Genomic DNA, 13,445 nt, shown 5'->3' with positions numbered 1-13,445 from the left:
TTTTTTTTATACATTCAGGAAGCCATAATGGCACAACGAAAATAAAATACGAAGATTAGGACTGCCCCATTATGAGATTGCCGTGAAGTGGCGGGGTAGCTCAAAGAATTGATCAATTGTTTGCTAAATGTCTCATATTTGAAATACAGTTAGAATTTATGTGCAATTGCACTTCAGTTATTGCGTTCTGACCATAAGCAGTGCTGGCTTCTTCCCTTTTTTTTTTGCTTTGCATTGGTATGTGGCTGACCACCACTGTTGCCGCGCACGCTGGGTTATGTGCGCCATTCTTTCTGTGTTCACTGTGATTGATAGGCTGCTGTGCACACACACAGCAGCCCTGCCCCGCCTCAGGCTCAAGTTAATTGTGCACCTGTGTCTCAGCCTGTCTCACCCTTCATCTTTGGTGCGGGTTTGGCAGTGTGGAAGCCAGATCTGAAATGTCCGCACTGGACCTGATCGGCCTTTACCTGCGCTTGCCTTTCCTGGCACCAAGGGAGTGATTCTGAAAATGCTCCAGGTACAGTTCGCATTTAATGTGGTCCTTTTTTTTTTTATACATTCAGGAAGCCATAATGGCACAACGAAAATAAAATACGAAGATTAGGACTGCCCCATTATGAGATTGCCGTGAAGTGGCGGGGTAGCTCAAAGAATTGATCAATTGTTTGCTAAATGTCTCATATTTGAAATACAGTTAGAATTTATGTGCAATTGCACTTCAGTTATTGCGTTCTGACCATAAGCAGTGCTGGCTTCTTCCCTTTTTTTTTTGCTTTGCATTGGTATGTGGCTGACCACCACTGTTGCCGCGCACGCTGGGTTATGTGCGCCATTCTTTCTGTGTTCACTGTGATTGATAGGCTGCTGTGCACACACACAGCAGCCCTGCCCCGCCTCAGGCTCAAGTTAATTGTGCACCTGTGTCTCAGCCTGTCTCACCCTTCATCTTTGGTGCGGGTTTGGCAGTGTGGAAGCCAGATCTGAAATGTCCGCACTGGACCTGATCGGCCTTTACCTGCGCTTGCCTTTCCTGGCACCAAGGGAGTGATTCTGAAAATGCTCCAGGTACAGTTCGCATTTAATGTGGTCCTTTTTTTTTTTATACATTCAGGAAGCCATAATGGCACAACGAAAATAAAATACGAAGATTAGGACTGCCCCATTATGAGATTGCCGTGAAGTGGCGGGGTAGCTCAAAGAATTGATCAATTGTTTGCTAAATGTCTCATATTTGAAATACAGTTAGAATTTATGTGCAATTGCACTTCAGTTATTGCGTTCTGACCATAAGCAGTGCTGGCTTCTTCCCTTTTTTTTTTGCTTTGCATTGGTATGTGGCTGACCACCACTGTTGCCGCGCACGCTGGGTTATGTGCGCCATTCTTTCTGTGTTCACTGTGATTGATAGGCTGCTGTGCACACACACAGCAGCCCTGCCCCGCCTCAGGCTCAAGTTAATTGTGCACCTGTGTCTCAGCCTGTCTCACCCTTCATCTTTGGTGCGGGTTTGGCAGTGTGGAAGCCAGATCTGAAATGTCCGCACTGGACCTGATCGGCCTTTACCTGCGCTTGCCTTTCCTGGCACCAAGGGAGTGATTCTGAAAATGCTCCAGGTACAGTTCGCATTTAATGTGGTCCTTTTTTTTTTTATACATTCAGGAAGCCATAATGGCACAACGAAAATAAAATACGAAGATTAGGACTGCCCCATTATGAGATTGCCGTGAAGTGGCGGGGTAGCTCAAAGAATTGATCAATTGTTTGCTAAATGTCTCATATTTGAAATACAGTTAGAATTTATGTGCAATTGCACTTCAGTTATTGCGTTCTGACCATAAGCAGTGCTGGCTTCTTCCCTTTTTTTTTTGCTTTGCATTGGTATGTGGCTGACCACCACTGTTGCCGCGCACGCTGGGTTATGTGCGCCATTCTTTCTGTGTTCACTGTGATTGATAGGCTGCTGTGCACACACACAGCAGCCCTGCCCCGCCTCAGGCTCAAGTTAATTGTGCACCTGTGTCTCAGCCTGTCTCACCCTTCATCTTTGGTGCGGGTTTGGCAGTGTGGAAGCCAGATCTGAAATGTCCGCACTGGACCTGATCGGCCTTTACCTGCGCTTGCCTTTCCTGGCACCAAGGGAGTGATTCTGAAAATGCTCCAGGTACAGTTCGCATTTAATGTGGTCCTTTTTTTTTTTATACATTCAGGAAGCCATAATGGCACAACGAAAATAAAATACGAAGATTAGGACTGCCCCATTATGAGATTGCCGTGAAGTGGCGGGGTAGCTCAAAGAATTGATCAATTGTTTGCTAAATGTCTCATATTTGAAATACAGTTAGAATTTATGTGCAATTGCACTTCAGTTATTGCGTTCTGACCATAAGCAGTGCTGGCTTCTTCCCTTTTTTTTTTTGCTTTGCATTGGTATGTGGCTGACCACCACTGTTGCCGCGCACGCTGGGTTATGTGCGCCATTCTTTCTGTGTTCACTGTGATTGATAGGCTGCTGTGCACACACACAGCAGCCCTGCCCCGCCTCAGGCTCAAGTTAATTGTGCACCTGTGTCTCAGCCTGTCTCACCCTTCATCTTTGGTGCGGGTTTGGCAGTGTGGAAGCCAGATCTGAAATGTCCGCACTGGACCTGATCGGCCTTTACCTGCGCTTGCCTTTCCTGGCACCAAGGGAGTGATTCTGAAAATGCTCCAGGTACAGTTCGCATTTAATGTGGTCCTTTTTTTTTTTATACATTCAGGAAGCCATAATGGCACAACGAAAATAAAATACGAAGATTAGGACTGCCCCATTATGAGATTGCCGTGAAGTGGCGGGGTAGCTCAAAGAATTGATCAATTGTTTGCTAAATGTCTCATATTTGAAATACAGTTAGAATTTATGTGCAATTGCACTTCAGTTATTGCGTTCTGACCATAAGCAGTGCTGGCTTCTTCCCTTTTTTTTTTGCTTTGCATTGGTATGTGGCTGACCACCACTGTTGCCGCGCACGCTGGGTTATGTGCGCCATTCTTTCTGTGTTCACTGTGATTGATAGGCTGCTGTGCACACACACAGCAGCCCTGCCCCGCCTCAGGCTCAAGTTAATTGTGCACCTGTGTCTCAGCCTGTCTCACCCTTCATCTTTGGTGCGGGTTTGGCAGTGTGGAAGCCAGATCTGAAATGTCCGCACTGGACCTGATCGGCCTTTACCTGCGCTTGCCTTTCCTGGCACCAAGGGAGTGATTCTGAAAATGCTCCAGGTACAGTTCGCATTTAATGTGGTCCTTTTTTTTTTTATACATTCAGGAAGCCATAATGGCACAACGAAAATAAAATACGAAGATTAGGACTGCCCCATTATGAGATTGCCGTGAAGTGGCGGGGTAGCTCAAAGAATTGATCAATTGTTTGCTAAATGTCTCATATTTGAAATACAGTTAGAATTTATGTGCAATTGCACTTCAGTTATTGCGTTCTGACCATAAGCAGTGCTGGCTTCTTCCCTTTTTTTTTTGCTTTGCATTGGTATGTGGCTGACCACCACTGTTGCCGCGCACGCTGGGTTATGTGCGCCATTCTTTCTGTGTTCACTGTGATTGATAGGCTGCTGTGCACACACACAGCAGCCCTGCCCCGCCTCAGGCTCAAGTTAATTGTGCACCTGTGTCTCAGCCTGTCTCACCCTTCATCTTTGGTGCGGGTTTGGCAGTGTGGAAGCCAGATCTGAAATGTCCGCACTGGACCTGATCGGCCTTTACCTGCGCTTGCCTTTCCTGGCACCAAGGGAGTGATTCTGAAAATGCTCCAGGTACAGTTCGCATTTAATGTGGTCCTTTTTTTTTTTATACATTCAGGAAGCCATAATGGCACAACGAAAATAAAATACGAAGATTAGGACTGCCCCATTATGAGATTGCCGTGAAGTGGCGGGGTAGCTCAAAGAATTGATCAATTGTTTGCTAAATGTCTCATATTTGAAATACAGTTAGAATTTATGTGCAATTGCACTTCAGTTATTGCGTTCTGACCATAAGCAGTGCTGGCTTCTTCCCTTTTTTTTTTGCTTTGCATTGGTATGTGGCTGACCACCACTGTTGCCGCGCACGCTGGGTTATGTGCGCCATTCTTTCTGTGTTCACTGTGATTGATAGGCTGCTGTGCACACACACAGCAGCCCTGCCCCGCCTCAGGCTCAAGTTAATTGTGCACCTGTGTCTCAGCCTGTCTCACCCTTCATCTTTGGTGCGGGTTTGGCAGTGTGGAAGCCAGATCTGAAATGTCCGCACTGGACCTGATCGGCCTTTACCTGCGCTTGCCTTTCCTGGCACCAAGGGAGTGATTCTGAAAATGCTCCAGGTACAGTTCGCATTTAATGTGGTCCTTTTTTTTTTTATACATTCAGGAAGCCATAATGGCACAACGAAAATAAAATACGAAGATTAGGACTGCCCCATTATGAGATTGCCGTGAAGTGGCGGGGTAGCTCAAAGAATTGATCAATTGTTTGCTAAATGTCTCATATTTGAAATACAGTTAGAATTTATGTGCAATTGCACTTCAGTTATTGCGTTCTGACCATAAGCAGTGCTGGCTTCTTCCCTTTTTTTTTGCTTTGCCTTGATGAACAACACCGCCAAGGCCCGTGCTGAGGGTAACCGAGGAAGCGGCACCAAATGCACCATCTTAGAGAAATGGTCGGTGACAACCCAAATAATGGAGCAGCCACGCGACTTGAGTAAGCCCACCACAAAGTCCATCCCGACCATCTCCCAGGGCCTGTCTGCCACCGGTAGAGGATAAAGCAACCCAGCAGGCCGTTGCCGAGGAGACCGATTCTGGGCGCAAGAAACGCACGCCTGAATATAGTCCGTGACATCTCGGGCCATATGCGGCCACCAGTATGTTCTCGCCAAAAGCTCAAATGTCCTCTTGGTCCCAAAATGCCCACCCACTCTGGAGGAGTGAGCCCAAGAGAGAACCTCCGGTTGCAAGTTAGCTGGTACGAAAGTCTTGCCCAGGGGCACAGACTCTAGCGAAACCAGAGCTACAGTTCTCAGGCTCTCAGAAGGGACAATAAGCCGAGGCTCCTCCTCCTCCTCCGATGACACTACGGAGCGGGAGAGAGCGTCAGCACGAACGTTCTTCTCCCCGGAGAGGAAATGGAGAGTAAAATGGAACCGGGAGAAGAACAGGGACCATCTAGCCTGACGAGAATTCAGCCGCTGGGCCGTTTGCAGATATACCAAGTTCTTGTGGTCAGTGAAGACTTGGAAGGGAAAGCGAGCTCCCTCCAAGAGATGTCTCCACTCTGAAAAAGCCAACTTCATGGCTAGCAACTCCCTGTCCCCGATGGAATAATTCCTCTCCGCTGGTGTGAAGGTCTTGGAGAAGAAGAAGCAAGGATGCTTCCGACCTTGAGCATCCTTTTGGAAAAGGACTGCTCCAGCACCAACGGATGAGGCATCCACCTCCAAGATAAATGGTTTATCAACATCGGGGCGATGTAGGATGGGAGCGCTAGCGAAGTGTGACTTGATCGAGAGAAAGGCTTTGGAGACCTCCTCTGACCACAACTTGGGATTTGCTCCCATCTTGGTGAGGGCAACCAAGGGAGCTACCAAAGTTGAGAAGTGTGGAATGAACTGGCGATAGTAATTAATGAACCCCATAAAGCGCTGCACCGCTTTAAGAGAATGGGGTTCCTGCCAGTCCATTACAGCCTGTAGCTTGGCAGGATCCATAGCCAAACCCTGGGCAGAGATGATATAACCAAGGAAAGGCACGGACTCCTGCTCAAACACACACTTCTCCAACTTGGCGTAGAGGGAGTTTGCCCGTAAGAGGTCGAAGACTTTGCGAACATCTCTCCGATGGGAGTCAATATCTGGAGAGAAGATGAGAATATCATCCAGATAGACTACGACCAAGGTGGTGAGCATATCCCGGAAGATGTCGTTCACAAAGTCTTGGAAAATGGCTGGGGCATTACAGAGCCCGAAGGGCATCACCAGATATTCATAGTGCCCATCCCTGGTGTTAAAAGCCGTCTTCCATTCATCCCCCTCACGGATGCGAATCAGGTTGTAAGCACCCCGCAGATCTAACTTTGTAAATACCCTCGCTCCCCGTAGCCTATCAAACAGCTCAGATATCAGGGGTAATGGGTACTTGTTCTTAACGGTGATGGCGTTAAGACCCCTGTAGTCTATGCATGGACGTAAGTCTCCAGTCTTCTTCTGTACGAAGAAGAACCCAGCCCCTGCCGGTGACACTGACTTCCTAATGAATCCTCTTGCCAGATTCTCTTGGATGTACTGGGACATTGCCTCCGTCTCCGGGAGAGATAACGGATAGACTCGACCCCGGGGAGGCTGAGCACCAGGCAAGAGGTCAATAGGACAGTCATAGGGGCGGTGAGGCGGAAGGGTCTCCGCAGCTCTTTTGGAGAACACGTCTGCATAGGGCCAATAGTGCTTGGGGAGAGAGGAAAGATCTGCGGGTACCTGTGAAGTAGCAACCTGAACGCACTCCCTCAGACATCTACCCTCGCAGGATTTACTCCATCCCAAAATTCTCCCAGAGGACCACTCAATATGAGGAGAATGGTAGCGAAGCCATGGTATCCCCAACAGGACCTCATCAATTCCCTCAGGAATGACTAATAGGGAGATTATCTCCTGATGTGATGGAGACACAGATAGCGTGAAAGGAATGGTTTGGTGGGTAATCTGTGAAGGTAGTGTTGACTCATTTACCACTCGAACGGTTACTGGCTTGGCGAGCATCACCAAGGGTATTGCGTGACCCTGGGCAAAAGCGGAAGACATAAAGTTACCCTCTGCCCCAGAATCCACGCATAGCATGCAGCAGAGGAAACTCGACTCCTAACATTACCCCCCCCTTCTAGGGCCCCCCCCTCCTTGAGCCTCACTACGCTCAAAAGCTGCAATAAGCAGCGGAGCCCGAATGTGCTCCACAGGCTCCCAGGTTCTATCCTCTGGGCCGTGACCCTTCCAGTCCACCAGATAAAATTTCTTGCCACGTACCATCTTGCACCCCACAATAGCATTCACCTCAAACTCATCCGTGGATGAACCCGATGTCCCAGCAGATGACTCAGAAAACCGGGACAAACGAACGGGCTTTAAGAGGGAAACGTGAAAAGTATCGGTGATACCAAGGCGTGGAGGAATAGCCAAACGGTAGACCACAGGGTTGACCTGTTCCAGAACCTTAAACGGGCCAATGCAGCGAGGAGCAAACTTAGTGGACTCAACTCGCAGCCTGATGTTACGGGCGGAGAGCCACACTAAGTCACCAGGAGCAAAGACCGGAGCGGGGCGCCGGTGTGTATCAGCCGAAACCCTCATTCTCTCCTTGGAGGCCCGGATGGCATCCTGTGTGCGGTCCCAGATGTCACGTGCCTCCACCGCCCAGTCTGCCACCCTAGAATCGGTGGATGACACGGGCATGGGCACAGGGACACACGGATGCTGGCCGTAATTAAGGAGAAAAGGTGTTTGACCAGTGGAATCGGCTACGGTGTTGTTCAAGGCAAATTCCGCCCAAGGTAGCAAAGATGCCCAGTCATCCTGCCTAGCAGAGATGAAATGTCGCAAATATGTTACCAGAGTCTGGTTGGTTCTCTCCACCAACCCATTTGTCTCGGGATGGTATGCAGAGGAGAGGTTTAACTCTATGCTGAGTAAACGACAGAGCTCTCTCCAAAACCGAGACGCGAACTGGGGACCCCGATCGCTGACAATCTTATCAGGCATACCATGCAATCGGAAAACGTGCTTGATGAACAACACCGCCAAGGCCCGTGCTGAGGGTAACCGAGGAAGCGGCACCAAATGCACCATCTTAGAGAAATGGTCGGTGACAACCCAAATAATGGAGCAGCCACGCGACTTGAGTAAGCCCACCACAAAGTCCATCCCGACCATCTCCCAGGGCCTGTCTGCCACCGGTAGAGGATAAAGCAACCCAGCAGGCCGTTGCCTAGGAGACCGATTCTGGGCGCAAGAAACGCACGCCTGAATATAGTCCGTGACATCTCGGGCCATATGCGGCCACCAGTATGTTGTCGCCAAAAGCTCAAATGTCCTCTTGGTCCCAAAATGCCCACCCACTCTGGAGGAGTGAGCCCAAGAGAGAACCTCCGGTCGCAAGTTAGCTGGTACGAAAGTCTTGCCCAGGGGCACAGACTCTAGCGAAACCAGAGCTACAGTTCTCAGGCTCTCAGAAGGGACAATAAGCCGAGGCTCCTCCTCCTCCTCCGATGACACTACGGAGCGGGAGAGAGCGTCAGCACGAATGTTCTTCTCCCCGGAGAGGAAATGGAGAGTAAAATGGAACCGGGAGAAGAACAGGGACCATCTAGCCTGACGAGAATTCAGCCGCTGGGCCGTTTGCAGATATACCAAGTTCTTGTGGTCAGTGAAGACTTGGAAGGGAAAGCGAGCTCCCTCCAAGAGATGTCTCCACTCTGAAAAAGCCAACTTCATGGCTAGCAACTCCCTGTCCCCGATGGAATAATTCCTCTCCGCTGGTGTGAAGGTCTTGGAGAAGAAGAAGCAAGGATGCTTCCGACCTTGAGCATCCTTTTGGAAAAGGACTGCTCCAGCACCAACGGATGAGGCATCCACCTCCAAGATAAATGGTTTATCAACATCGGGGCGATGTAGGATGGGAGCGCTAGCGAAGTGTGACTTGATCGAGAGAAAGGCTTTGGAGACCTCCTCTGACCACAACTTGGGATTTGCTCCCTTCTTGGTGAGGGCAACCAAGGGAGCTACCAAAGTTGAGAAGTGTGGAATCAACTGGCGATAGTAATTAATGAACCCCATAAAGCGCTGCACCGCTTTAAGAGAATGGGGTTCCTGCCAGTCCATTACAGCCTGTAGCTTGGCAGGATCCATAGCCAAACCCTGGGCAGAGATGATATAACCAAGGAAAGGCACGGACTCCTGCTCAAACACACACTTCTCCAACTTGGCGTAGAGGGAGTTTGCCCGTAAGAGGTCGAAGACTTTGCGAACATCTCTCCGATGGGAGTCAATATCTGGAGAGAAGATGAGAATATCATCCAGATAGACTACGACCAAGGTGGTGAGCATATCCCGGAAGATGTCGTTCACAAAGTCTTGGAAAACGGCTGGGGCATTACAGAGCCCGAAGGGCATCACCAGATATTCATAGTGCCCATCCCTGGTGTTAAAAGCCGTCTTCCATTCATCCCCCTCACGGATGCGAATCAGGTTGTAAGCACCCCGCAGATCTAACTTTGTAAATACCCTCGCTCCCCGTAGCCTATCAAACAGCTCAGATATCAGGGGTAATGGGTACTTGTTCTTAACGGTGATGGCGTTAAGACCCCTGTAGTCTATGCATGGACGTAAGTCTCCAGTCTTCTTCTGTACGAAGAAGAACCCAGCCCCTGCCGGTGACACTGACTTCCTAATGAATCCTCTTGCCAGATTCTCTTGGATGTACTGGGACATTGCCTCCGTCTCCGGGAGAGATAACGGATAGACTCGACCCCGGGGAGGCTGAGCACCAGGCAAGAGGTCAATAGGACAGTCATAGGGGCGGTGAGGCGGAAGGGTCTCCGCAGCTCTTTTGGAGAACACGTCTGCATAGGGCCAATAGTGCTTGGGGAGAGAGGAAAGATCTGCGGGTACCTGTGAAGTAGCAACCTGAACGCACTCCCTCAGACATCTACCCTCGCAGGATTTACTCCATCCCAAAATTCTCCCAGAGGACCACTCAATATGAGGAGAATGGTAGCGAAGCCATGGTATCCCCAACAGGACCTCATCAATTCCCTCAGGAATGACTAATAGGGAGATTATCTCCTGATGTGATGGAGACACAGATAGCGTGAAAGGAATGGTTTGGTGGGTAATCTGTGAAGGTAGTGTTGACTCATTTACCACTCGAACGGTTACTGGCTTGGCGAGCATCACCAAGGGTATTGCGTGACCCTGGGCAAAAGCGTAAGACATAAAGTTACCCTCTGCCCCAGAATCCACGCATAGCTCGACCATAAGAGTGGATGGGCCTATGGTAATTGTCCCCTTGAAGGACAACTTTGAGGCAAACGTCGCCGTGTCTAGTGTACCTCCTCCAACTGCCACTAGACGCTGACGTTTCCCCGACTGCTGAGGACCCTTGGAGGCAAGACGTCCTGACTGCTGGCAAACATGACGAACCTTATGTGCACGAGCGGACTGAGACTTGGATCCCGCTCGTGTCACCTCTAAGGCCTCATGTGACTCGGATGCCTGGACTGGAGATTCCAAAGGTTTGGCGAAGGTGGGAGCCAGCCGAAACCTCTGCCTACACTGGGCTCGCTCCAACCTCCGCTCGTTAAAATGGAGGTCAATACGAGTAGAGACAGTTATTAACTCCTCCAGTGTGGCAGGAATCTCCCTAGTGGCCAGAGCGTCCTTAATGTGGTCAGCCAGGCCCCTCCAAAATATGGGGATAAGGGCTTTATCCGACCACTCCAGCTCGGAAGCTAAAGTACGGAAGCGAACGGAAAAATGGCTGACCAAGGACTCACCCTGAGTTAATGCCAGTAGTTGGAGCGCTGTGTCATGGGTGACTTGAGGTCCTAAAAAGACCTTTTTCAGAGTACTCAGGAACAACGGAGCACTCTGCACCACATGATTACCACGCTCCCACAGCGGCGTAGCCCACTCCAACGCCCTGTCCGACAAAAGAGACACAATAAATCCCACCTTAGCCCGCTCTGTAGGAAAACGTGCAGCCAGGAGCTCGAGGTGAATAGAGCACTGACTCACGAATCCCCTACAAGTTTTGCTATTTCCAGAAAATTTTTCTGGCAGCGGGAGGCGAGATAACGTCGGAACAGGGGTGGCAGTGGACAAGGTTGCTGCAGCCACGCTAGCAGCCTGTACAGCAACTGCGGTAACATCCACAGCTGAGGTTGAGCTCTCGAGAGCCGCCAACCTACCCTCCAGCTGCTGGATATACCACAAAGATTGCTGAATGTCCGCCATTTACTAGCCAGACCCTGGCGCTAGTATTTTGTTAGGGCTAGCGGAACGCACCGAGTAAATAGAGATGTTTATTGATATTGGTGCGTTCGCAGCCCGGGGTCCACCGTGCAGGAGTACCTGCTGCTAGCAAACGGCGGAGCTATATGGCGGTATAGACTAACTCAGTTAATTCACTGAGTAGCCGTGAAAGGAAAGCACTGTGCCCTGCTAGACTCCACAGAGGCACAGGCTAACTGCCCAAACAGAGAGCAGTCAGTGGTCACACAAACACACAAAACTCCTTGTCGGAGGAGCCAGCATTCTAGGGGCTTATTTCAGCCGGGTCCCTGAATACACTCAGACTCAATCTCCTCGCCGGAGGAGCCAGCATTCTAGGGGCTTATTTCAGCCGGGTCCCTGAACACACATACATGTGACCACACTGGCGCAAAGCACATAACATAAGACAATACTAGCGCATGGCCGTGCGGTCATGCGCAGTTTATATAGTTGCAGCACAGGAAGCTGCTACCGAAGTTTTGCCCTTTCAGGACCTTCCTGGAGGACCAATGGGATGCGCTGCAGTACCTGAACATGTGACCGAACATGTGACCCTCGACCTCCAATGGGAGACCTTGCCCTGGGCATGCTCAGTGTGTGCAAATAAGGACTTAGTCCCAGAGAGACCCGCTCGCCGCAGATCAGTGCAGGGTATGATAGGAAAGCCAGAAAAGGCAGTGGTGACCCTATGCACAGAATCAGCCTCAGCGAGACGCTGGGAGCGACGTCTCTGCTGAGCAGACCCTGCTGCGGCCGATGCTGAATGGGAGACCACAGCAGACACGGATCGAGATTCCCCCTGTGCAGCAGAGGAAACTCGACTCCTAACAATAGACCCCTCAAAATGACTTTAAATGAGATGTGGTCCCTAAAATATAATGGTGTTGTAAAAATGAAAAATTGCTGGTCAACTTTTAACCCTTATAACTCCCTAACAAAAAAAAATTTTGGTTCCAAAATTTTGCTGATGTAATGTAGACATGTGGGAAATGTTACTTATTAAGTATTTTGTGTGACATATCTCTGTGATTTAATTGCATAAAAATTCAAAGTTGGAAAATTGCTAAATTTTCTAAATTTTTGCCAAATTTCTGTTTTTTTCACAAATAAACGAAGGTAATACCAAATAAATTTTACCACTATCATGAAGTACAATATGTCATGAGAAAACAATGTCAGAATCACCAGGATCCGTTGAGGCGTTCCAGAGTTATAACCTCATAAAGGGACAGTGGTCAGAATTGTAAAAATTGGCCCGGTCCATAACGTGCAAACCACCCTTGGGGGTAAAGGGGTTAAAGTGAACCTGTCACCCCCCCCCCCAGGTGTTTTCAACTAAAAGAGCCACCTTGTGCAGTAGTAATGCTGCATTCTGACAAGGTGGCTCTTTTAGTTCTGGGTGCTGTAACTGCCGAAATAATCAGTTTTGTACTTTGTCCTAAATACCTTTTCTTCAGTCAAGGAGGCAGGCCTTTCCCCCCTGCTGCAGATGCCACACCGTTGTCACGCGAATCTTCTTGGCGCCGGGCGCCGCCTCCTCAACGCTGTTTTGAAATGAGCTGACAGCACTGTTAGAGGAGAGCTACCACTGCAGATATATTTGTAATGAGACAAAATTCAGCTTTGCTAAACTGTGTTAGTTGCAATCACACACAACTCTGCAGTGAGATCAGAAGAAGAATGGGAACCGAGCTGCATGGGAAACTAGTACAAATAGTGAGTCACTTGCAGCTTCTCCCTGCCTGATTCCCTTGAGTGACAGGTTTCTCACTGTGTTCATGTATAGGGGAAGACCTGTCAGCAATCATTGGAAGTGGGAGGAGAGAATCTATTGGGATCCCACTAATCTGACTAGTCTCCCATGTGTCTTGATCTCTGGCGGCTTTTAAAGGGAACCTGTCACCCCCCAGGCGTTTTTAACTAAAAGAGCCACCTTGACAGAAGAACTGCTGTTTTGAAATGAGCCGGCACCTGCGCTCTTTTCTCCTGCCTTGGGCAGGCGCAGTGAGCGCTGCCCGTCTGTCCTCATATGCAGTCCAGCTGACTGCGCCTGTGCGGACACCCTGCCTCTGAATCCCAGCCCCGTAGTATGAATAAATAAGAAGACACTGGCTGGGATTCACAGGCAGGGCGTCTGCACAGGCGCAGTCAGCTGGACTGCATATGAGGACAGACGGGCAGCGCTCACTGCGCCTGCCCAAGGCAGGAGAAAAGAGCACATGTGCCGGCTCACTTCAAAACAGCAGAGAGGAGGCGGCGCCCGGTGCCAAGAAGATTTGAGTGATGGCTGTGTGGCATCTGCAGCAAGCAGTGGGGAAAGGCCTGCCTCCTTGACTGAAGAAAAGGTATTTAGGACAAATTACAAAACTGATTAT

General features: G+C 49.5%; 1 protein-coding gene and 1 long non-coding RNA gene across 2 annotated transcripts in view; one reads left to right on the top strand and one right to left on the bottom strand.

Annotated features, from left to right (window-relative positions):
• Positions 1-13,445, bottom strand: part of LOC138670823 (uncharacterized) — a 285,272-nt gene that overhangs the window by 140,329 nt on the left and 131,498 nt on the right. The gene's annotated exons all lie outside the window — the stretch shown is intronic.
• The window catches only part of LOC138670821 (retinol dehydrogenase 7-like), an 86,006-nt gene that overhangs the window by 41,984 nt on the left and 30,577 nt on the right, over positions 1-13,445 (top strand). The gene's annotated exons all lie outside the window — the stretch shown is intronic.

Source organism: Ranitomeya imitator, chromosome 3, assembly GCF_032444005.1.
Source record: "Ranitomeya imitator isolate aRanImi1 chromosome 3, aRanImi1.pri, whole genome shotgun sequence".
Lineage (NCBI taxonomy): Eukaryota > Metazoa > Chordata > Amphibia > Anura > Dendrobatidae > Ranitomeya > Ranitomeya imitator.
Note: the sequence above shows the minus strand (reverse complement) of the source record. Positions and strands in the feature narration are given on the sequence as shown.